The sequence below is a fragment of the Prorops nasuta genome, unplaced genomic scaffold (genome assembly GCF_024137725.1).
Source record: "Prorops nasuta isolate Cenicafe-Biocafe unplaced genomic scaffold, Cenicafe_Pnas_1.2 PNAS00003, whole genome shotgun sequence".
NCBI classification, from domain to species: Eukaryota; Metazoa; Arthropoda; class Insecta; order Hymenoptera; family Bethylidae; genus Prorops; species Prorops nasuta.
In genome coordinates this window covers 9,972,380-10,000,000 of record NW_027116800.1, presented here as the reverse complement: position 1 = coordinate 10,000,000, position 27,621 = coordinate 9,972,380, and the positions used below count along the sequence as shown (strand labels likewise).

General features: G+C 34.9%; 1 protein-coding gene across 4 annotated transcripts in view; it reads left to right on the top strand.

Annotated features, from left to right (window-relative positions):
* LOC136786237 (1-phosphatidylinositol 4,5-bisphosphate phosphodiesterase epsilon-1-like) overlaps nucleotides 1–27,621 on the top strand; it is a 103,153-nt gene that overhangs the window by 24,886 nt on the left and 50,646 nt on the right. For all 4 annotated transcript variants that reach the window (XM_066747852.1, XM_066747853.1, XM_066747854.1 and 1 more), the window contains exon 4: nucleotides 19,878–19,952. The gene's annotated coding sequence lies outside the window, so the exon portion shown is untranslated. The remainder of the gene's footprint in view (nucleotides 1–19,877; nucleotides 19,953–27,621) is intronic.

Below are 27,621 nucleotides of genomic sequence, written 5' to 3'. Positions count from 1 at the left end.
ATGTAAATATTGGCATTCGCTAATTGTTTAAATAACAGCTGTGTAAGAGCTGAATGACTCATCGGTTTAGACGGGGTAGCTAGCTGCGTCAGACCATTTCTCCCTATATAAAGAATGGAAGGAAATATGAAATATTTTTTAATAAAGAGGGGAGGAATAAGTGAAATTGGGGAAAGACGCTCATATGGGATATCGTGATTGGCTTTTCCGGAGAGATTGACGGAGGGACGCGACGGACGATTGGAAAGGCCATGGTGGAAACGATCGCTGATTGAGAGGGCTTATCGAGTGGCTGAAAAGCGTGGAGAATCGGATTCAATTTAAAGCTGAAGCAAAATGGCTGGACGTTGGAGGTTCTTGGCTATGCGGAAATTTGCGGATTCGGCTCGATTTCGAATGCCGCGAGGTATCTGGATTTACGATTACTTCAGTCACACATGGAGGATATCGAGACTGCATGTACGTGCGGTATATATGTACGTGGAACCATACGTGATTCAACGTTACGTGCGATCTGCGTACGTCTTACACGTGATTTCTTCTAGTCGATCGTAAGTCGAATCGTAACCGAGCTAGTCAACACGTTTCTCTCCTTGCGCGTCAGAACGTGCGGGGATTTCCAGGTGCAATGTTCAATTCTGCGCTGCGCAGACCAAACCTTCTCTAAAAACCTTTCATCCTTCTTAACCCCTTCGCTCGCTCATCCAAGTCGATGAGATTTACAGCACTTCACCCAGTCAACCATTTTTCATACCTTATCTTACAATAAAACTTGCTTCAACTTGAAGAAGCCTCGCGCGTCTTTCGTGCTTCTTTCACATTCCCCTCGAATCCTAACATTTTTCCCTGGTTTTCATCTCAAAGCGCCATTTATTGATCCGATAAACATCCGCGTTATTAATTTTCAATGTGTCGATTCAACCGGACAAACTGTAAAGCTTGCAATGTTATAGGTTGTAAAGCGAAACGTTAAATTTGCTTTAGCTTTGTCTTCTTTGCTAAAGACAGAAAATACTGCGTCAAGTTATATGGCAATGTTTGAAAAGCGACACAGTTGTTCGTGAGCTAAATAAAAATAACATAGGCTGGTCTGAATCGCGCACCGTCGAACGTTCTATTCGTAAATATTCAATTTAGTTTCCGTGATTCGGCAGTACCACAAAATTTTGGCAAAGACTGAGGGATGGAAAGCTCGTATCTCAATATGGCCTTTAAATTTCTGCAAATTTTCAACAAACGAATATATTTTTTCTAAAAACCGAGTATTTGTCGATTTATTTCTATGAAACATTTAATGAAGTTGAAATATTTATCCAAGTAGTTTTTTTAGCTGATACTTTATAAGAGTATGAAATTTTACAGTGCTTAAGAAATAGAATCATATCGTTCTTTGGCATGTAAAAGCGTCGATCAGAATAATGTTAAAAATTTAAATCCTGGACTAGCAAAGATTTTATGGTATTAGGTATGTAATAACGAGCGCATCGCGTTAAACCGTTTCCATACATTCATTTTTAACATTTTCCACGAAAAGCTTTGCCAACATTTCCCATAATAATATCCTTTAAAAGTTTCCTTGTTTAGCAAAGCTGTGCATTACACGAGTCGTTAAAGAAAACCAACCGAATTGTATTATTTAAATGAACGCAGCTTGGAGTTCAATAAAGGTTACACGTTACATATCTATAGAAAAACTTTTATTGGAATTTGATAACTTACTCACATTTATAAACAAAAGATGCAAGATTTACCATAGAACACGATGAAAAATTAATTAAAAACCAAATAGAAGCTAAAACTTTCAATGGATATTTACTCTTGCGCAATTTTCGCTTTTCACATTTATATGCATGCAGGGAATATTGAATGTAGATTTAATAATTTTTGTTGGTACTTTATTCATCTGGAAGTTCAATTTTAATACGCACGAAATAGCCTTTGCCATTTTCAAAGTGCTATTGCCACTACCCACACAAGCATTTTTTTTATCAATAAAACTATACTTGGTTTATTTTATAGCGTTTAATGAGCCATAAATTATAATAATACCTCTCTCTATTTTTGTGCTTTTTTTGAATGGCACGTAAGCGAGTTTTTTTTTAATCGATCATAATTATACTCTTTGTGAGAAGTTATTTAATTACGAATAGCAATCTCGTGCTTAAATGTTTCAGGGTACTTTAAAATTGGTTATATGTATGTAGAAACAACGTCCGTACATTTAGCGATAATGGAAAATTTGAATTATTACATAATCTGCTTTAATGCTGTGAAATAAATCGCTTGGAAATTACAAGTCGATGATTATCCAGTTTAATCAGGATGAAGCATGCAAATCAAGCTCCTAATGAACCTCTAATGAATAAATTATGGGATAAACGTGCGGAGATTGGCAAAATTAAGAGAGTAGCTAACAGTAGTCGAAAATTATCTGAGGAGTAGGGGTTGATTAAAAAAGAAATTTGACTCTCACCTTTTCCATAATCCATGCTGTCTAGAATCATTAATATTATAAATCAAAGTGAATTTATAACTTAATAATTTGCAAATTCTCACAGGAAGGCAAGTGGAAACGGCAAGTCTGTGCACGAGTATCTCATAATACCTCCTGCTATTGTGCATCAATCCAACCAGCGTTTCTCTACCTTAACGATCATTTAAATAATTGAATAATTAAGATCAAATTATTCAGTTTGTTCTAATCGATGGAACGATGATTTTATCTTTGCATATATTGTTGAAAATAAACAATGGACGAACAAAAGTAATTTTGTAAAAACAAAAGAGAGGGAACAGAAAAAACAATACAAAAATCAAATGGGAACGGGATTATTTTGTTATAGGTCGTATGTTTATTTTGAGAAAAGTTTACGTTAGATGGTATTGTAAAAGTAAAGTAACTCCAATGCAGACAACTCATGAATATTGCGCGAACAAATTTCTGTTTCCGTATTGCTAAGCTCTGAATAGTAACAAATTTCTCACCAAACTAACACTACGATTAATCAGATTAATTACAAAAGAGATAAAAAGTGAGAATGTAGGACTTGGTGAGAAAGACACTTTTCAATTGAGTCTAAAGTATCGTTGATTCATACTAGTAAAGGTTATTATAGGTTTGCTATAGTGTACTGTCTGTAAAAAAAAGAAAAGAATTCTTCTTCCTCAAAATTAAAGAAAATGGACTGTTCTCTCTCTCTCCCTCTCTCTCTCTCTCCCCCCTTTTCCTCCCTTTTTCGTGCGTTACGCTCTTTTTTTTTACTTTTAGCCTGGAAAGTTTTACTGAATACGAAATTAGTTTCTCTAACTTTTGTGTAAAAAAATTTCATCTCGGATTTTGCTGAATTTTGCAAAGAGCGATCTAAATATATTAGTTTAATCCAACGAAGCGAACCACACTACCATCGATTGTGCTTTAAACGGTAAATTAATTATTTGACCTCTGCCCAAGGATGACCATAGCCACCCTCTCCCTTTCTACCCTTCTACGTTCCTTCATTCTACCCCTCATATTATCCCAGTAAATCCATTTATTTCTTACGCTGCTATATTTTACACGTTGTAAAGGTATGTATTTATGTTTTACACACATTATAAATCCACGAATGAGTTATAAATGACAAACCATGCCAATGCTTATTCTCGACAAACAAACAATTTTACAGGTAAATTAAACACGAAAATAACAATGGTGCATGCTGACATAATAATATATAGAATATTTGGTTCATGATTGCACCCTTTCATTTTCACATGGGTAAAGCCCCTTGCAAAAGGTCACAACTTTAATGGGGGGAGCAGTCTATTTTATACACGTTAAAAAAAAAGGCCTCTTCAATAATCTGTCGAACACACAATTGTTTTTTCTTTGATCTACATAGCAGGTATTGTCTGTAAATCAGCGTGTATGCAAAATAGGAATTAAAGTTTGAAGTTTGAAGATTCTATTGTTATTGGAATTAGAGTAGTATTAGGTAGGTAATTGCGGCCAAGCATAAAATCTACAATAAAAATTAGCAGATCCTTTGGTGAAAAATATAATAATAATCTATATAGGTCAATTTTTAAATATGTTTATCGATCGGAATAAATTAAAGTTTTTTAAGGAATTATTTAAACAAAAATAAGTATTCTAGGTTTAATAACTTATTTAATTGGGCTTAATATTGCGAGATTTGACAATTGATCTTTGAGTATGCAATTGGCGGGGGAATCGTAATACGAGGGCTGTACTAATCTACATAGGAGCTAGTGCAGCGAGGGGTGTGAGAGGATGACCGTAATAGGTTAGGATCACTGTAACCAAACTGATATCGAGCAATAAGGTCATTCCGCTTCAATTCCTTCCGATTGCTTCCCTATTCACTTTGATATTAGCTGCGGAGTGCATTTCTGTTTTTCACCAAGCCCTCGCCTCGCTCCCCCATCGCATTCTCTATCTCTCTTCTTTCCTCGAATTTATTCAAATTTCCCATTCTTCATCTCAGAGAACGACCTTTTCAGGCAATATTAGAAATGAATTAAAGTTTCGCTCCTGCACCTAAGAATCGAATCAAAATCTCCACAAAAAGAACTTTCAGACTGAATATTTATTTTTCACTATAAATATTTTAAAATTCATCATCGATTCCTCTTATAATGCACTATGCATACTAAATCTATAGTTAATAGGACACGTAAGATGAATTTTTGAAAACTACATGTATGATCGTTTCGTTTAAAGGAGGAAAGTGGCACTTATCTGCTGCAAAAACGTAACTGCGACTCTTGCGAGTAAAATTCATGTCGTGTCTTGGCGTGGATTTCACCAACTAATAAGATGTTAAAAACATAGGATAATATTCACGCTGCGTCTTATCAGCACGAAAGTAGCTTATTTGAAAGTGTAGCCGAACAATTTTGTCGATTGTGTGACCCAAGTAGCATGGAAAGAAAGTTGCGCAGACAAATTTTCCGTCTACGTGGAATAAAGCAACTGCTGTACCGAACGTTTCGAGTCGGCACGTTTTGGCGATTCTTCAGACGAGACATCCGAAAGTGAATAACACCACTGTAAATACTGACAAACCATCTTGGCTCAAGGTACCGCGTCCTTTCCGAATCTTCAAACATCCGTTTAATTTTCTTACAAACAAACAATGAAATAAGTCTATTCGTTTGACTTATTACTCTCTTGTTATAATCGAGATTCTACGCGAATCTTATTTTTCCACTATATATTTGTTAAACAAATTAACAATTACACACATGCAAATAATTGCTTGTATATTGTTACGGAGACACAATACTTTAACTCTCATCGGCATTATTATGGAAGAGGTACGGTAAAATATTAAAGAAGCAAATATAGGATTAATTTCGTATTTGCTACAATAGAAGCACCGAAGGGAGAAATTGAATAAGGATCGAATAGGTTTCTAGGAAAAGTGCTCAATTTTAAAACTTGAAAGTATCGAAAGGTCGAAATTACATCGAATGTTCAAAAAACGCACCACTCTTCAGCTCAGATCAGCTCGAAATCATTCTGTTTAAGAAGACTTTCTCAAAGTTTTTTCTTGACAACTGAGATTACCGTAATAAAATGTCACAAGTTTCTCAATTTTAAGGAAATCGTTAAACGACAGTCTCATCATAGCTGAGATAAAAGAAACGACAAAGGCTTTTCTCAGCACCAGCTTCTTTGATCATGTTTAGAGTACTTGATAATTAATTACAACGCTTGACTTGCTTAATCTACAAGATACTTATCAAACAACTTCTCCAAAGAGAATAGCGAGATACTGCAGAAAATTCGCGTTTAATTGAGTCATCGCATTGCTCAAGAGTAAACGTTTCTAATCTGTCAGCTTACAAATAAGATTCTTGCTGATTTTATCGTCGTTAAGTAATTAAAAATTGACAGTTTAAGGAACTCAACAGGATAAAAGCAAGGTTTTCTGTAGAATTAACCGAAAGATTTGGAGGAATAAAAATTCGAGGAATTTTTATTCCTCCTTCTGTATAGATAATTGATCCGTGATAATTAGTTACACATATTAGTCGGTAGATGAAGCGCGACGCTTATTACTCCAGATTACGGAGCATTGCTGGCCAATGAGGATGCGCACCTGTGCTAAATTGACCGCGAACAAATGTTTTCCGTGAAATTTCTCGCTGGGTTTGAAGGATAACGAATGCGGGAACCTGACGAAAAGCGTTAATTCCTAGAGTTTAATTATTCGCCGTTCAGCTTGGGGCAAGATGACTTCGTTTAAGCGGACTAACTTCTTCAAACTTAGCCTGACGTATTACACAAGCGAAATAACTCGCCTGATTGCTTTGGAACTTGAGCGAGCGAGTCTCTATGGATCGCTTGTACCACTCTCCCTTAAACTAACAATTGCAGGTAAAGTCATATCTAAGCAAGCAAAACCTATCAGTTAAATTCAGAAGAAGAGAAAAAAAAGAAAAAAATGTTATTATTTTTCGAGCAATCTTTTTACCCATCACTGTGTCCTATGTATATATATATATATATCTATATATACTGTCGTTTTTTTTCCTTCGCCTTTTTATCCTTCATCAAAACAATCATATTTACTGCTTGAGTAGTACTGAATATAATTGGCAACTTTCTATTTCTCCTTTAACCTAAGAAAACTAATTGCATATATAACTTGAAAAGTACCGAGAAACAGAGAAGAGAGTCTAGTAGAGCTAAAGTGAATACAAGATTTCTTCTAGTGCATCACTAATTTAGGAGAGATGGAATTTTTTGTTGAAAAAGTTCATTGTAAATTTATCAATGATACTCGTTAACATATGATTTATTTTAATTTTAGTAATCATTTATTAATTGTGATAGGTTAAGGCCACACACAAATTCAGCATGTGCCTCCTTGAACACGTTTTCACCAAGCATTTTCAACCAATAAGCGCTTATCATAAATTAAACACAGATTAATTGATTTCTAGATATCAGAAATCCTCTTTGAGTTTTAAATTTGTTCATTAATGGGAAATAATTAGTATATATACTCGATATATATCGAGCAGCGACAAAATCAATACTGAAATGGTCATTATTTTCGCAGCGCTTCGTATCCATCGGCTTTACCAAATTACGAAAAGGTGGAAATTTATCTGCTACTAAATATCATTGTTGTAAAAGTCCTCCGGTGCAGTTAGTAGTTCTTCTAAAATGATTATAGAGATTACATTTATTATCTGCCATCTTTTAAAATTAATTCCATTTGGAAAATTGCTTTGCAAAAATAGAATACAATAAATCAAGCGTATCGTATCTCTACGTGAAATATTTGATGACCCATAACTTACTAAAAATTGCACATGATTTTCAGTCGATTCACGTGTAGAAAGAGTAAATCTCGCGAGATAGTTAGGTTTTCAGTCTCTAAGGTTCTCCCTTATACCGTTGTCTAATCCGGATCTGGCAGAAGGTATGCCAGGCTAATAAAAATTCTATTGCCGTTACCCAGCACTTTATCCCATAGGAACGCAATAATTTAGCAAGCAGGCACGCCATACTGGACTCTCCATTTATCGAAATGTTACACTTGCAAATAATAATGCTAATAATCGTGCATTTATCGATACTAACGTGAGGTATGTGCTGCTTATCTTACCCTATAATGACAAATTTAAATTGATTACTTCCGGAGGAAAGAAAGCAGCCTGTCTCTTTAACTGCTTTTGCAATTTTTGGAGAAGGCCGAGAAAGGTATAAAAACTTTCAGATGTCTTGGCAATAGTGAAGAATAAAATGTGTATATAGGGTATGCGACATAAAATGCCCCCGAGCATACATGGAATGATATACTACGTTTATCTCTGTAACTATTTCCATAAGACCTCTATTTGATGCAGATAGAATCAGGAAGTATTAAAAAGTCTTACAGAAAAATTGAAATCTGTAATAGCTACCTAGATAAATGCTTTCTTACGTTCATGTCCTGAGGCGTTTTAAAGAGTACACCCTGTATACGTCGAGTGCAAGTGATGCTCACTGATAAGCTTGCCACCTCCGAATCGAATTATTGAGCCGTGTAAACGATCCCGGATACCAGTAGAAAGAGGCTTGAACTGCTGATAAAGGGTGGAGGAGCAGGCCATGTCACCAATACACGGCCATGGGTCATATGCTGCAAAAAATAAACTAGACGAACAGATATCTTAATAATGTAGACCTTCTCAGTTAAAAAGTCGAATTCCTCCCACTTTAATTATATAAAAATAATTAAAATTATTAATAACAAGAAACAGTATTTTTAGCATCGATATATATACAAATATAAATACATATAATCTCACCAACACATTTACATGATGTTAATTTAAAAAAAGGAGCTATCAAAGGACGTATATTTAGACTATTTTTTATCATTTTCCTACATGCGACTAGAACGATATGTTTGCATTTATACCTTGATGAAGAGCTTTAGAAAAAACCGTTTCATTTTCCCGAGTTTCTCGATCCCTATACGATTGTTCTTTTTGGGGTTACTAACGTATCGCTCACACTCATTGGTATTCCTCTCCAGATTCATTAAAGTTATTAAACTTTTAACCAAACATAGTTAACTTTCGATCAAGCCAATTAAGAACTTTCAGATGCAATCAACGTTTAATTCTACGGTGTCTAAGCCCGTTAAGAAAGAAGGAGCAGAAGCCCTTAAGGCGTTGTACGAAAAGCTTTGAGAAAATAAATGAAGGGACTTAACGGTACAATACCGATTACACGAATTACGTTTTAAATATTATGCAACGAAAAGGTTGTAATGGAACTAGACATCATTTCAAGGACGCAAAGGAGAAGCTCAGGATTTCGATAAAAAGTGTAATATAAGAGAAGAATCGATGGTGATCAAAAAGTTGTGCGTGTGTAACCCTAAGTGTAAAAGGAACCCTGCGTGGGAATGTCTCGTTAAAAGAACTATTTGATCTCGATGAAACAGCGAGTGTTGTATTTCACGCTCTCTCAAGATTGCCCCAAGTGAAACTCAACGCTACGCGATGAGAAAAGTTTTGCCAGTTTTATTTCTAAAAAAAAAATGTGAATCATGACTTTTCAATTCGAGCTAATGTGCGAAGTGTTTCAAGAGTGATAGAAATAGGTAGAGTAGGATTTACTAGTTTTAGTGTGAGTTTGTGTGGTGATGAAATTAAATCGATCCTCCCTACTTATTTTAGTATCAAGTTAATATATCACTCGGTTATATATAAAGAGCCGAGATTGGATGGATATCGTTCAGCTAATATATATGCTCCATATTTATGCGCCAGTTATCTAGCAGGAAAGGAAAAGATAGGGCTTGCAGTCCGTGGAGGAATATATCAGAATCTGGCGTTGGACTTTAAAAGGCAACGCGTAATAATATGTCATTTCGATACTCACAATAAATAAACATATTTCAATCATTTAGCAACACCGCTTGTGCCAATTTTAATTACTACCATCAATTATAATGAAGACCCCATTGATATCGATGTATTTGGCAGAATTATTGAGATTTTCACGATAAATCAAAAACGTTATAATCGGTGTATGTTTGCATGGTTATTGTATATTTATGTCAATACCGTCAATTTAATCGAATACAGGTAGGTAAGGTTTGGTCTCTCATGTTAAGTAACATAAAAGACTTAAATATTACGGATAGATGCAATATGAAGTTAAAATTAGTTTAGTGATGGGGAAAGGAAAAATTGACAGGAGGTGAATGTAGTCCATGCGAGGCCACAAAAGTAAAGCGTCACATTTTTCCGACAAGCCTCGATAAAACCGTGAACATCTTCCGGCCCATTAAAAGCAAACCACCTCACGAATGACCTTCTGTCAACTCACGCTATACTCGATTAATCGATCCGTCTCGAAAACACTTTTGCCACGTTCTGCCCACTCAACGTCCATTTGGTGCGACCAAGCATATCAAAATTTGGTACATTCCTTAATTCGCCCATTTTTTCATCAATTCGCATAGCAGCTTTCTAAATAAATTATTCAAAACTTACGCAGACTTTTATCTTTACTCTTTATAGTTCAACACATTTTTAATGTGCTCCTAAATGTGGTTTTCACATAACACTTAATGAAATGACTGTGTAGCTTAGACTGGTGTTCGATAAATTTGTTAGCAATTTCCATAAACACAGAGGAATAAAAGACAAGGATGAGAACGGCATAAGACAGTAATGTCATTGTCTCTGTGAAATATTCACTCAGTGTAAATTATAATTGCACTTGGTTAGAGAATTTCTCAAGTACAGCCAGTCTGCTCAGAAAAGCAGGCCTGGAGTTGAAGTGAGTCGTTAACTGGTTCGGGATGAAAAGAATCCGTTAATCAACGTCTCGCAAAAATCGATTATGCAATAACTGTAAGTAGTATATATATATAAATGATAAAAAACACCAGAACTCCTTTTGATTTACCTGCTGTTTTACAAACAGCTGATTCGTGGGAACAATAAACTGACAATAAAACACAAATTTATCCCACAATTCCTTTTCTCCTTTCTTTTACTCCAACAATGTTAGTGAAAAATAATAAAAAAGGGGGAAAACGTCGATTCTTCTACCTAAAAGATCATTCGTAAATACAGTTGGAATCATTGAATTTTTTTGTAACTAATAATATCCCTCTTTTATTGTCAATAACGAAATTGGTATTCTCAGTGTCTTAGTGTGCAATCAATTTTTGCAAAATGGAACTTTAAATCCTTGAACGTCCTTGCGCTGCTTGTATGGGATATCACTGTGTAAGTCGGGATCGGGTTTAGAGAAAAATGCCAAGTCAAGGATAACTTTGCTGTGAAATGTGACTCTAGCCTCAAACTTCAATTAAAAAACTGCAAGGCTCTTTCTTACTTGATTTATTTGCTTATAAAATTATTTAAAATTTTATAAGCAAAGACAATTTTAAAAAGATTTGAAAAATTTGTATTCTAGAATATATTAAGGGGGGTAGAGGAAAAATTATGACTTTTTCCGAGGAATAATGGTCTTGTTGAGACCGGAAAGGGTCTCTTACGGAAGTCGATAGCTTTTAAAGTAATGCGAGACCTTTTCCGAACGGGCAACCGAGTTGAGCTTGAGTTATCGCAATGATCCGGCTGAAGTCACGCAAATGCGGGTCATGTTTTATTTAAGGATTCTCTAAATTTTCCGAAAATCAATCCATTGCCAGCCAAGCTTTACCTACCTTCCGATCATTTATCTCTAGTTCCTTTTTTTCTCCAGTCTACCTGGACGATGTGAATCGATAGTGCCCTTTCCATTTCATATAGATCAACGTCGATTTGGACTAGAAATTTCAAGTGGTCAATGGGAGAATGATAAATTTTTTAATAAATGGCACTCGTTTGGTTGAATGATATACACATGTGTATTTTCCAGGTTACAATAATGTCGGGGAAATGTTTTGTAAATTATGCGAGGCCTTCTGGATTAGGAAATTGCAAACAAAAACGAAAATATTCTTTTTTAAGAAAGATAGACGGCATGAAAGGTCAATGCACAAGTGTAAACAGGACGCTATAATACCAGGAAATTTGTTTCCATATTTCTGCAGTCAACCTACTCGTGAGTAGAATAAAATTTGAAGCCCGTTCAAGGGGAAGCACTAGAATCGAAATAAGAAGGAATAAATATACCAGTAACTATAGAAATGTAACAACAATTTTTTTGATATTCTATATTGATTTTACAATCAGCTATGTTTCATTTGTGTAGAATATATATAATTAGTATATATTAATTTCGTTATGTGTGTGAGTGTTTGTGTGATGATCAAGTGTAATAGATTAATTAATTAACAAAACGTAATTCTCTCTTTTGTATAATATTATTCTTTATTTAATACTTTCATATGGCCAGCTAGAGACGGATTAGACTGTCTAGTTAATTAGGACTAGTGAGTTAATTACATCCTTACTACACTGAACACTCTACCACGAGTTAACACAATATTCCGTAAAGCCGTTTAGTTAGGCACAACGAAAATGTTTTCGAATGTGTTTAGAGTAAAATAGAGTTGTGGCTTCATATTTTATTCCCTATCTGATTATATTTTTAGGTATGTATCTAAGATTTAGTAAATTATTTATTATATCATGTAGTTTAAAGAAATATCAAAAGTTTTGTTGCGTATTACTTTCATTTTTTTTATAATAAAACAATCGGATGTGACACCGAGTGGGAGATATGAATCATGTTCTGGAGGGAGAGTTGAATCAGTTTGTTGGGAACTCCCATATATAGGTGTGTATATACTTTAACAATTTCAATAGGAAGTCATGTTATTACTTTTCAGATTAAAAATATCTTTCCAATATATAAAAAGGAAAGAGTCCGCAAAAAAGAAAGCCTTCTTTTAATCGAGAAATAACAAATGCTGTAGAAGATATTAAAAATGGTATATCATTCAGAAAGACTGCTAAGTTGTGCAGTATCGGCAGAATTACATGAAAAATATGGACAAGTTGAAAAAGTTTAATGAAAATGGAAAACAGAGTACAAATCAAGACAAATATTTTATAAAAGAAAGACAAGTTGTGTTGGATAATTATTGCATTATGATTTAATCTTGCAAAAAAAAATGATAATTGATGTTACTTTATTTGTAAAAAATATAAAATTTCAGGCACTCGTCTTTCTATTCTCTAATGAAAGATGTATATATGAAATATACATGAGAATATCAAGAAGAAATATACAACATATGTTTTTTAATTATTTTTTATATATTTTTATGAATAACATAAATATTATTTTTCCTATACTTTTTGTAATTCAAAGAACAAATTGTTATTAAAACAAGTAGTTTTCCTAATAATATATTTTATTATAATCAATTAATATCTTTTACTTAGAAATGGTATCAATAATAAGCGGTATACAAGTGTGTCACTTTATATATATTTCGTACCTCTTTGTCTCTACTATACCTAATACGGTTCATGCTGTTTCTATATATATTCTGCACAATCGTAATATCGCTTACTTCTTCCATTTATTTAACAATTTACTAAACCCAAATCGAAAATGGATTAGACTATAATAATAATAATTTACAGGAATTTAATAAATCCTCATATAATATCTATCATGATGTTTAATCAAAATTGATGATGTTTGGAAAGATAAGCCTTTTCCCAGAGTTTATTGTATTTTATTTACAGCCTAATAATATCACTAAATATTAACTCAATTTTAGGGAAAAGATAAATTTGTTAGATATAGGTATTATTGAAGTATATTAATTTTTGTTTGCTAGAGGCTCATCCTTCTCAAAAAAAGAATACACATTTACCTGAAGCAGATTTGACAATTTCTGCGAGACGCGTTTCACGACGGCCATATTCTTCAAGGGTAAGTCTCAGGGCTGTCGATACAATTTACCCCAATCTCACCGAAACTGATTGCGAAGGGTCGCCTTCCCTCGAGGGTTGCGGCTGTGGAAACAAATGCGAGAGTCCTGTAACTTATTCTATCTCAGCAAAAACGCACCAACCACCGGGGTCTCATACATATTTTGTATTCGGCGGAAAGAGGATTTGACAAAAGTCTCGCCTTTTAACAATTGTGAATCTTTCCAACGAAAGCTCAATTTTCTTATATTCGCAGTCGGAGAACAATATCAAACATAACCTTTCCACTTGGTATCGATTTATCTTTACAAGCACTCCAACGGCCACAACTTTCAAAACTGTGTTAATTTCAAACGATTGAATAACCCAAGAGAAACTAGAAATTGAAATTAGATATGCTGAAATTCGAGTTAAAAGTATCTGTATACAGATGAAAGATATTTAAAGTGAAAGCGATTGTCAATAGGAATGTTTAAATTGAAGAATTTTCATCAAGAGCTAGATGTGAAGATTGAATAAGTTTTTTTTTGTCTTTCGATCTCTTTATAGAATTTCCCAGCCTATAAACCTAGGGATATCAGCTTGACAGGAATTAAATACACACACCCTCATACGTCTAGCCATAAAATTTCTAGTTGACATGGTGCGTTTGCACGAACTTTGTACCAGTTTTTTGGGTCGATTTGCCCATTATAAAAGTATACCTGCGGTTCGCACGAGGGATGTCCACAAAATGGACAGATACCTTTAACAAAGCTAGAAAAACTTTGCACTCGAGTTATACCCTTCCTATTGATCTTCATAATTGCTCCTCTGGGATTAATCTCTCGTCATTTGTAAACTTTTAAAACTATCAATTCATTCCACTTTTAATTAGGACACAATTTATTCTGTATAAAAGATGAGCTACTATCTAAAATACTGTAATCTTAGCTTAATCCAAAATGTAGGCATCCCGCTGTGTTAACAGGTCATAATTACCATTGAGAATGATACCAAGGCTAATTCATTAAAGCACGAATGTGGATTAGAGCGACACTATGTGCGTAGCACGCCCTGGATAATAATTAACCGAATGGATTAATTCAGATAGAGACTCCGATAACAGAAGCATAATATATATCGTGCGATTCGTTGTAGTTTAGTGATGTTGAATTTTTGTCTCTCATAAGTTGCAGAATTAACTATAGACAAATGCACAGTGCGTTGTTCTTAAAATTAATCCCAAGTTTTTATATATATATGTAAATAATTATTTAACTAAATACATGCATTTAAAAAGCCTTAAGTATGAAAATATATATATTTATTCGTGTAATGAAATTTGTAATGCTTCGTGATATTCTAATTTAGGATGTCTCAAAGTAGGTATATTAATGCGAGGAGCTGCGGAAGCTTCTATTATTGACGAGAATTTAACTACCCTCGTTTCACGCCGCATCGCTTGGCTTAACAAACATAGCCTGCACAGCTATTAACAATTCTTATGCTCCTTTCTATTTTACCAGCTGCTATAATACTATATATGAGTTGTAAAGCAGAAATGAACACGCTTTATTAAAACCGTGGCCATTTTTAATATATCATAAAGATAAAACGAAAGATTCACGAAACTATGAAGCCGTCTAAAATCTTTAATATCAAATGAAATTTCGAAAACTAACGTTTTAAAATTTAATCAAGTCGGGTAGAAATTGTAAGAAGCAAATATTTTGGAAAAGTAACAAATAAAATGTGTAAATTTAAAGACTTGATGCGAGAGGTGAATAATGACAAAAGTTTAAACTAGTGGGCGGCAAAACTTATAGAATTATGCGAAGTAGACGGTGAATTATTGGTGTAGATAGTGGAAAAGTTTCATTCTCGTTCGAAGATTTAAGCGCAATGTTGTCGGTTTTCAAAATGGTGTCATAAATTAAGCGTTCAGCACACTATGTTTATTTCGTATATAATGATTTTATAAATTGTCAAACAACTGTTTCTTCTTTTTGTTATACCAGATTCATAGGAATACAAATGCTTGATTGGCCAATCGGTAAATTGATACAATTATGTTGAAATAAAGCTACTTTTATTTACAGTCTGGTAAATCAATCCCTCCAAGCGTATACTGTAATTCCATCGGTTATTACCGCGACAATGCATAGAATGAAACTTGGAAATTGATTATTGATTGAATAAGGGATGAAATTTCCAGTAAAATCTAGGATGAAAATAATTATTGAGGAAAAGCAGGCTGCCAATGGCCATTAAACCTATTGTTGAGTGATAAAACGGTGCCTTCGTTTCTTAGACGAAGAGAGTGCGCGCAGCGCGACTGGATAATAAACGAAGGCTGCAGACTTAAAGCGATTAATTAAGACAGCATGGAGCCCCAGTGGCGCGACGTGAAATTGCGCGCAATTATTGCAATCCAATTATTGGCCGGTCTTAAGCGACAATTAGATTCTTTGGAATTCACTAAACATTAGCGGGCGCCACCTACCTCGCTAATTGGTCACACTCTATTCACGAACAATTAACATGCTTCCAAGGTCAAGCCTTAAGTTTTGTCCATCAAATTCTCTCTCCGTACAACTCCAATTTTTTCCACTCGCTATACATACACATGCATGAGCAACTATAAGTGGCTTTATGGTGTTTAATCCAAAATTGATTTCTCGATTTACCCCAATGATAACGTTGCGTTAGTGTGCTGCCGTTATCATCGCTAAATCCAGTCAATTTTCAAAGCTCGTATTATCAATGGAATTTACGAGCCATGTATAGCCATCAGTGGTGCATTTACGAAATTCTCGGGGCTAAATGCGGTAGACGCCTCGTGATTAACGATTAGTCATTGGGAGATACTTTATTCGATTGGGAGTTTTTTTCCTGGATCAGAAGAATGGCGTTGCAAGGACGATATATATATATATATATATATGCATTGGGAGGAGATTGAGAATATATTGATGTTTAGAAATAAACGAGGGCAGGGCGCAGGAGCGAGAGAGAGAGAGAGAGAGAGAGAGAGATTAACCGGAAGCCGAGTCGGGATTGGAAAGAGAGGACACGGCGAGAAGGGGATGATTTTGGTTTATTAGGAAATATGCCCGGTGGGTTTTGCAGTTCTGCAAATGAAAGAGAGTTACTTTGCTATGCATGCGCTACGTACGTATACGTACGTGAGTCCGCTGTTAACTACAGCGTCATTCTCTTTGCGCGTATCATTCCACGAGGCGGGAACATTAATCAATTTGGAAAAGCCGCCCTTGTAATACTCTACTCGTCTGGCTTTTCGCCAGTTACTACTACTACTATCCATTACGTCCTCGTTACATTACTGATTCCCGCCAAGTTCATTCGGTTAAATAATAACCCCCCCCCCCTCCCCTCTTCTCCCAAGCCTCCCTTCCCCAACCACCCTTACTTCTCGCCTCTTCATCCTTCATCCCAATCCTACATCGAATCACCACTTTTTCACCAATCCCATTTCCAGCCTGTTAAAAATAATACCTGCCCCTTCTTCTTTCATTTTCCTCTTCATTTTTATTCATTACTTCCTGCGTGTCTCTTGCATTATATTTTTTCCATCTCAATATATTCTCCCTTTCTATAGCTATATATATATATATATATATATATTCTCGCTGCGGCTCCTCCGCTCGAGCCTTTTCATCCAGTCATTTTTATAATTCGTTTTCGACCTTCGCGCGTTGTCATCAATGATTCATCTATTGTCCGTCGATTTTCTTTATCGACATCTATTAGCAGCCAAACACTCCCTCCCCTTATTCGTGAATTATTTAACGAGGACGATTCTTCCGCCATTAGTCTTTTATTTCCAAGTCGCATGTTCCAGCCGCCGCCCCAGTAGCGACACTCGATCTGGACTAACCGGAAATTTCGAGCAGGAATCCTGAAATACGATATTGGGTATCAATTATAAGGAACCGTGGAAAATGAATTAAAGATCGTTCAAGTCGGCAGATAGCAATAAAAGACACGAGACGAGACGAGACATTTTAAGGACACTTAGCTAGTCTTATAAAACTCCATTTGTTAAATGATTATAATCCATATGACGAAATTAACTAAATAATCAATGTTAATTTTATTATTGGCTGGAGAATGATAATTTATTCAGTATTGAGCAAATGTAATATTAAATACTTCTCTGTCTCTCTGTCTGTCTCTCTCTCTCTCTCTCGAGTGTTATTTTCCACAGATGGAATTAATCTCCTAAACTTTTTACTTTGGGCTCAGCATAATGTATATAAAAGAGCAACTATTAGTGATAGGGAAAGATAATGCAAGTTAAAAGAAATGTGCTTTACGGACAGGTTTTCCCCCGCTGCCTGCTGAAACCGATAATTGGTCATATGGATACGTTTAGCTTCGTTACCGAAGTAAGTGCATGTTTTACGAAAGGAATTACGGATAAACTTTTATATTTGATCACTTACGTGATAAGGAAGTTGAAGCGAGTTGCGTTTTTCTTGGGAAAAGCTTAGACGCGAGGGAGAGAGACGGCAGCAGTATCAGAGTGAAAAGGGACTGGGCGAAAGTCCAAAGACTAGGACAAGAAGTAGTTGGAGAATCGAGTTCGTGCTCGATTTGGCTTCAAACTCTCTCGAGGTTTATACTGCTATAAATATTTCAAACAACTACCGAGCTTTCAAAACACTGCTCGAGCGATGTACCAAATCACGAATTCTTATTTCTGTCTCTCAATTTTTTTACACCTACAAATTTTTAACTAAGTATTATCACATTAATCAACACAATAGCCTGATAGAAATCAGTTATTTTTCACTGTTGCTTCCTTGTATTTATTAAAGGAGCAATTTGATGTGTAAGACCAATCGCACATATAGTTTGTATTAGCAGGGATTTTTTGCGACTGAAAAAACAGGGTGAGGAATTATGCAATATTTCAAAATTACCAATGGTCCTGCGTAATGAAACCAAACTCTATCTCTCTCTCTCTTTCTCTCTCTAGATATACATACCCTCTTACGATAGAAAATTCATCGGTAACTGTTTATCATTTAACCTGTCAACCGCAAATAAATTGCTATATTATCTCTACTACTACGAAAGTCACGTTTTTCGAAGCTCCTGTACAAATATATGTATAGCTAGTCAACAATATTTAATTGGTTTTTGCTTTTCTACTTCAGCGTTACTCGATGTCGATATCCAAATTTAATTTGCGGATAATCCTTTGTAAAAGCAATTTAGCAGGAACTGATACAACATTGTTGAAAGGGCAAAATACGTGAACGATAAAATAAATGATTCTTTTCCTTTTCATAGAATCCCTTAGCAATAATTATTGATAACAATCTACAAGAAAAAAGGACTGTAAATGTTACAGAAGGGCATGAAAGGAATTTTTTAAATTTGGTATTACAGGTTAATTCAGGGAATTATATACTGATCCCTATTGATTCATTTCCTCTTCGATCTTTGAACCAAAAAATAAAATCTTATTTGTAATATCGTATATAGGATGATTTCCATTAGAAAGATGCGTGCTCCTCGAATGTTTTATTTGCTAAGCGGTAAGGCAGGACTTAGGGAATGGGAAAATGACGGTCGTTACCCGATAACCATTGAAGGAGCTGTACGAAAAGGACTCGACTCCTTTTCGACTAACGGATCCTTCCAAGATTCCTGCAGAATAAGTGGCTTAGATTTCCATACTATTCCATAAAAACATGATCTTTTCAAAGTCACAAGGCACTTTTTCGTTTAACGGAACAAATAGCATCATTTTCTACCGCTTAAATATTTGATGCTGACTGAAAAAAAGTACCGCGACTAACACTGTAATTTATATTTTAAATCTACTCAAATATCAGCCTTTTGTTTCCCGTTTTGAAAGTATAAACAATCTATTTATTCCCATTAATTTCATCCTTTTTGGTAGAAAATGCGTTTTTTAAAAGAGATAAATGATTTTAAAAATATTTTATATATAAAAATGGAAAATGATTCCAGAGAAAAATTGGTTCTTTGCATAATGTGTTACGTCACTCGTGGGGGTCGTTAAATGCAGTCACGACTGAAACACGAGATTTTTTATCACCATGCAACTACGGTGCAAATGTGACACGGTCGAACTTTATTAAAAAAATACTTACAAAAGCATATTTCACCGATCTAAATGTAGGAAAATATTTGTTAACCTGTCGTGTCACTCGTTAAAAGTTGCAATGCCAAAAGCATAAGGAGAATTAAAATTTTATTGTTAAAACTAATCAAGAATGAAGAAAATAATTGAAAAAATTTAAAAAGGGTAAAGTAATTAAATAATGAAGGCAAATCTTAATCGAAAGTCTGGCGTTTCACGATTAACGCGTAATAGAAATGAAGAAAGGTCACTCGCTGGAAAGTAATAAGTATTGCCATATGGTAGCTTGAAGAGGAAGAAGTAAAGAGCTCTCGTACCTTATGAATCTCTAGATTAAATCGACTTATGAAAAATTACCTGTTCTACAATCCCAAACTGTTATCTGTTTCAGGCAAAGAGAGTCAAGCCATCCGGAGGAGGAAGCTCCAAAGCGGAAGTTAATGGATTCGACTTTATTATTGAAACAGTGGGTATAATTTTTTATTAAACTCCTATCAAAATTTCCTCTCTTTCCTTTCTCACTTCAATACTCCTCCCCAATCTATAATAATACCAAATAGATGGAAAATTTTTATTCAACTGCGGACTTGAAACCCCGGTGGAATAAACAGGATAAGTGTATTCAAAAGGGACTTTGGAAAATTGAGCGTATACCTATATAGTATATATATATAGGCTTTACACCGGAGAATAGTTCGATAGGTATATGAATATAAATTGAAATTTTTCACGTTTCTTTGAAAAGTAGTAAGTTTATTTGATTGCAAAACTTAAAATAAGACATAATAAACCAGCAACGAACTTTTGCTGAATATTTAAGAGAATACTTTTTGGCCAAAATATATGATTATCTCTTAAAGACACGGCCTTCTCAATATTTTTATACAAATTTAACATGTACGTTAACATCTACGAGAATGTTACGTTAATTAGTCGTAAAATTGGTTAACCCCATTTTTTATAATAGTTTAATCATAAAACTTAGCTACGCATGTCACATTTCAAGTTTGTTTTTGTAATCTCAAAAAAAAAATATATATATATATATATACACATATACATATAATTACTTCCTTGGCGAATATAACGAGTGATTCTAAACGATAATAAAGACAAACACAATTGCACCGACTAAAAAGAGGTTGCGTGTAAAAGGTCTCTTAATTAGCCAAATGGTTAATCCACGACTTTTAGAACTTCTATCCATCGAGTGGTTATATAGTGTTCCTGAAAGATTTTCAATAACATCGGGAAAGCGACGCTGCCAAAAGCAAAGATTAATCAGGATAATAGGCAACGAGTCGTCATTAGTTAAATCGGTTGGAAGGCACCACATCTGACGTTCGTTGTTCGTTAACGTCCACCTAGTACCGTTTGCATCAGCAAAGCAATAGCTTTTGTACGTGTCAATCGGACCGCGGAGTTCATAGAAGGAAGCACGATCTCTCATCCCTCGTTGTTTCCGATTTTCTGTCCAGTGGAGCTTCAACCCCTCAGGTTTACAACAACCAAACATACAATATCGATCCAAAACTTTATCAACCTAAACCACAGTTCGAGAAATTTCAATTTTATTTCTAAGACACAATTTAAATAAACAAACAAATATGCGTAAAAAATGAGACCTTAAAAAAGTTTCTTTTACGGTATGTTTGAGACTCTAGCTGCTACCGTTGAATTTTCTAACTTACTGAAATTTATCAAATCTTACATGCAAAAGTTCTTTAATATATTGTTCGTGGAATAATATTGAACACCAAGTGGAATTATAACCGCACCATTTCATGGTTTTCCGCAAACGATTATAATTACAGTGCCGTTCGAAGTTTTTCTGCAAGAATTATAGCGACTATACAGAAGTTTGAAACATTTTTGGCTTTCTTTTGCCTCTATATATAGCTGCAGCATCCGTCTAAGAACTCTGCCAGGATGAAAATATTATATTTTACTACGATTGATTGCAGCATTTGTGGTTCCAAATCCAAGCTTCTTTGTGCAATCGAAAAATCTCCATAATTCCTAGTGATTCTTAAATTATCATTTTACCATGCTATATATGAACCACCATTTATATAGATAAAGAGGGATAATAAATTGTACCGATTGTTATTCGCTTCTTTAATTAGCGAATTAGGATTGCATTCTTTTTATTCAAAAAGAGATTGAGGCTCATAGTTGATATCCATGAATCAGCTGATTTCAACCACCTTGTTAGTTAGAGACGTAGAATATATAAATAAGAGACTGAACGTATCTCGAGTAGAAGAATTACGACGTCTGGGATGAAGAGGCAAGTAGAATCAAGCATAATTGTATAGCGTATATGGGGTCTACTTCATTTTCAACTGTGCAATGTCTGTATTATCAAGCTGACTGTATATTTATTCGCCACAATTCATATTTAATCAGTTTGTTTTAGCCTTGATTTTTCAAGAGCCTTGCACCAATAAAACATAAAATACTCTTAAGATGAAATTGGTCCTATAGGTAGAGTAGAGTCTCGTTTGCGCAGATTTAATGGTACTTTCCATGATTATACAGTTTAAACGACCAATATATCCTTTCCGTAACACCGTCTTGCGTATAATTATACGGCCAATGGAGCTACTACGTAATTAACACTCCCGAAAATTAACCGGACAAATATTTTTCATATGAAAAAATGATATACGGTTTTCTTGCCTTATGCTATCGAGTAATTGATTTCTTTTATGCTCTCCATGGCCTTTAATACGTTTAAATTCGTTTTGTTCTTCTAATACAACGAAAACTTTAAGAAGACTGAAAAATACTGCAAAATATTTAAAAACATGAATTAGGATCGTAGTATAATGAAGTTAATAGATCTTTTAATTGAATTTGCACTGCAGTAATGAGCGGTTTTAATGACCAGATTATAGTAAGTATATGGCAATTGAAAAAGTATCTCGTTAGCGTTAGCTGGAGCTGAGTAGAAGGATGACGGATAGCTAGTAAGGGAAGAACAATTCGCTGTATGTGTCTGCAGACTGCACCCGGAAAAAAGGAAACGACCCTCGTAACTCTCACTTTTTGGCCAATTCATTCAAATTCTGGCTCGAACATATCATTCGGATCGTTTCTGTAGGAAAAAAAAGTTAAGATCTCTCCATAAATTCTGAGCTCGGCGCATTTATAGGCCTTTGACCTTTCCATTTTTTGCAGTCGTATCATGAGCTACTGGTTACAAAATTACCTGGCTGAAACTCGATTTGGGGGTGGTGGTGGTTGGGTAACGACTACCTCGTAACATATTTATACCACGTCCAGTCATGTAATCGATAGTTTCCTTGATTACTTTAGCTATAGCAAAGGATACAGTGACCGTGCAGGATCGAAAGTCGATAAATGCATTGTCCATGCAATTAAAATTTACAACACCCCACGGTTAAAAGTCTCTTGAAATATCATTATATTATTCTAGCGGGCAAAAAGGAATCTTGGTCTAGCGAAATGTACATTTACAATAATGACTAAAGAAAGTTGTATCGGAAGAATCTTTTTCACTTTGGATACGTGATGATTTATTCATAAACAAGCTATGACGTCCGAGAGAGGATGATCGATAACGGGATAAATTTTAAGCAGGTGGTGGGACGTCAGTGCGGTTTGAAATTCCAACCCTTAAAAGTTTACTGCTAATCGTTGTACTCTTTTAATAACAACTGTTGAGGACTACCCTAGTGCAGTATAATTATATTCGCACTTGATTTATAAAATTATAATTTGTCAAAGGAGACAAGTATATATATAAAAAGTTATACAATTCAAATAATTCTTGCTTCAAATATTCGCAATAAAATATATTCCTTATATAGTCTTAATAAATATTATTTGAATAAAATCCAGTTTAATTTAAATGGATTAAATTTAATTTGATACAATGAAATGTTTGGTATATTCGAAGTAAGTTTTATTTGAAACAAATATTTTTTTTTCTATTCGCGGAGATTTTATTTAACACTGATGAAACGAGAACGAGAAAACTTTGTTATATTAAAGGATATCACCTATAATTGGTTATGAAGCAATTCCTAAAAAGATAATTACCTATAGATGAAAATATGACTTTAAAACTATTACTGTTCCATTAGATCTGGTATATATATATATATATATATATATATATAAAATCGACAATGCTATATACTGGTGGGTGATCTTTGTAGGAAATGGCAGCAAAGTTAATGCTCGTATATATACATCTCGCTAATACCGAATGTTGTCGCATCCACTTAACGTTGGAAACCATTTCAAACTGGAAACCCACCTATCGTTAGAAGTTAGCCACATCCTCCTTCTCTCTTTGCTGAAATAGCATACCTTTGAAACGTTGGAAAATTGAACGAATTTTCAGTGAAAGTAGCTGAGCTTTTGGATTGCTAAAGACTTTGGATGACTTTCGAAGGTACTATTTAACGTAATAGGTAGCAGAGTTAAAAGTGAAAAAGAGATACATATACATATATAGGTATGGGCACTCAGGTTCGATGACGATTGCAGTTTAGTCGACGAGTCAGGGTGATATACTGACAAATACCTATATATATATCTATATAGTGGGGCTGAAACGGGTAGACTTATCGGGACCGGGAGTCGCGCGGGCGATATGAAGGGTGCCATAGCTGAGGAGCCGGTCAGGCACGTTGGCGTAAACTATAGCAGATTAGATCAGCACGAAAGTTTAGCATGGAGCGGTGGAGACAGCTAGATATCGAGAATGCTACGACTGTTCGCGTTGCTGTAAACTTTTTCCTATATTCCATTGGCATTAATCGATAAACGCCATTACACCTCGCTCTTCTCGAGCTTCAACAAATTATTCCTCGTGTGAAATGCCATTGAGATAAGGTAAACGCACGATTCATGCTGCAATGTCAATAAAAAATCTCTTCAATCATGAAAAATACCATGTATCTTTATCATTATATCTCATTCATTCAAAGATATACGTGCTTTGAAAGTTGAAGCGAGAAAAATATGAGCAATCCCTCTCTCTGACTGGGTCTATACTTCCCCTTCGAGAGTTCTATTCTTGATTTTCTTTTTCTGCTTCTTTTTTCTTTCTTTATCCGGATCTCTTTCAGCTTGACCGCTTTCCGGTGACAATAATGCCCGTAGCCAAGCGCTCCGAGTTATCTCATTTCTCTTTGGAAAGTCGATTTACCTTGTAAACCACTGAAAACTTCAGTCGAACTTATCTGAATTCAGTGTGGGTAAAAGTCAAAGTTTTTTCATGAGTTTAGAAATTGGTTGACTTTCCACTTTTTTCTCTTCGCCGCGCGCCAAACTAACGACGAGTAAATTTCTAACGCTCCCAGAGCTCTTTGGTAATTTCTTCTGGAATTTCGTGAGATTATTCCAAGGAATTCCCGGTACTATCGAGTTTTAGCGATAATCGATATTTCATATTATGCGTATCGACGGACAATATAACTATATACGTATTACCATAAATTCCATTCCGAAAACTTTCGAATCCAAGCAATGTAATTATATCGGTATAAAAGGGCCTAAAAATATATAAGACATTAGGGCTAAAGCGTTCGTGCATAAAAGTTGACAGTTGGACGATATGTAATCTGCAATCTATGGTCGGTACGTAGGGCCAATTGATAAATGGACAAGTGACAGTTGTGACATTCTGTTCGGTTGATATTTGTATAATGTGGTAACAGATGGAATGATTGAGTTAATAGGGCTTACAGTTTGATACTGTGTCAGCCTAGGAGACAGGCAAATCTTTAAACACCTCTCTTCGTAAGAGCATCCTGTAATTCGCCTCTCCTCGACGTATGAGAACTGCTCCGAAAGGTAAATTTGATGCTGGCAAGAATCCAGCTTGAAATTAGTATATTTGCCTATATAAAGGAAACACCTTTGGAAAATTGCTTGAAAGTGTAGTAAAATTTGTATAAGCAAGCAAGTCCCCATGCACGTGCAGGGATTAATTTTCAACAAGCTCAGTTTGTACAAATGGATATACAAAATAACTTTATAACGGAACTGACACCTTTATACCGATCAATTTCATAAAATAAGAGTAACGTTTATTTGCGAAAGGGATCGAGGACTATAAACTTGTAAGAACAACTTCCAAGTGTAGACAAGTGTAATTGCAGTGGATAATTTACCCATAAATTATTCCGCTTGGCAAAACAGCGACTCCCATAACCTAACGAGTCAGTTATGGATTAAACCACTTTCTTACGTACGTGGAAAGGGCAAGCAATAATAATATATAGATTTAAAACGGATTGCAAATTGACGCTAATTCGTCTCTTATTTTCAACGACCAGCAATTTGCTAGAAAAAGGGGACGTGTTGCTAGATGTAACATAAACCAGCAGCGATACGAGGAACTGGGTAACGTGCTTTATTTATTTAAAAAAAACAGTAAAAAGTCTTATAATAACAAAAAAACGTCAATCGCGTGGTGTTAAAACCTTCCACTTAAATTAGTTCCAGTTTACCAGCAGAGTGCAGAAATCCAGAATAATGGTAAAATAATCGAAATCGTATAGCATAATTTCTTGCACTCCGTCATGATTAATGTGACAGTTTGTTAGAACGATAAGAATTTGAAATAAGAGGTAAAACTTTCATGCAGACTTGTAAAAAGCAGTATACATATTATAATGTGTAAGATAAACGTGTTACTCTCGCGCGCAATTGTCTTTTGTAGTGTTCTCCCGGATCGATTTAACATGACACACGTCATTAGGAAGAAAAACATGTTTGTTTTTTTAATACTTTTTATTTTAGAATGTTGATCCTTCGTCTGTATTGTGTGGGCACACCGGAAAGGGAGAAGGTTACAAGAAGGCAGCGTGTACACCGCTTGTACAGTTAGTGTTTTATCGACCGCCCCACATATTGCGCCCTCACACAACATTTACACACACAGACTATTTCTCACACAAACACATAAGGACGTAAACGCGCCGCGCACGCGAAACTAAAGTCAATTGGGCACCCGTATAGACCGGGTGCACATGTGCCATAGCTAACGGGACGATCAAAATACTCAATTTACAAATATGAAAACTGTTCCCAAGCCAATAAATGATGCTTGCGACAACCCGAACAAATTTTGTCCGAAACTTATTGTCCCTTACGGTTTTGACAGTACTTATATTTATTTCTCCTAAAAAACTATTAATTTCTCTGCTTTTTGTGCTTGTAGCACGACGTTTAAATTTGAGTGGGACTCGCACATGGGGGCGGCGAATTTATGACGAGGGTTACGTCCTGATAAACCCATCGTCAGTTGAAAGTGCACTTAATACAGCCGCTGCGCGCTGCCTAGCTAACATATAACATCATAGCTTATCGTTCAACTAAGATTAATAACTGGATGATGAGGATTATCGCGATAGCGCATCGCTTGTCCGCACCAAAATCTAAATTTAAATCATTACTCTAAGATATCCGACGTTGAATATCACAGTGTATTTCGTATAACTCGAGCTTGATAAAACGCTAAGGAGATTTAAAATTGATCATTAAAATTGCTGTTGAATAAAAAAGTCCTTTATCGTGTTCAATCTAGGAGTTGGGTTGCATGTGGTAACGCTTTATATCGATGCACAGTGATAACAACTACGTTCAATGAACTTTCCTGCATTAATATGTTGGAATACCCGTGTGAAATCCGTCCTGGCTGTATTTTAATCACCGGCTCGTGTTGAAACTATCAATATATTTAGTTTACAGTTTATTACGCTAACGCTTAATTAATCTTCAGCATTGTCTGGACGCAATTGTTGCATAAAGATATTGCTTTCTATCGCTGTAAAATGCCTTTTTAAATTATATCTTTTAAATTCATTATAAATATTCACCACAAAACTTAAGCTTTAGCACCAAGCATTTCGATTCAAAAATGATATATTTTTGATATTATTGTTATATATAGGTTATAATAGATCGCAAATCTTTAATTTAATAAGGATTTGTAATTACATGAGAACTAAATACTAAAGAATCATAACAAATCAGTATATTTTATTCAAGATCACTAGCTGTTATTAATTAAAACTTAATATTTGTATAATTAACTATAATTCAGCCAAAATAATTATAGTTCATAGTTTGAAATTGCAACTACACCTTTT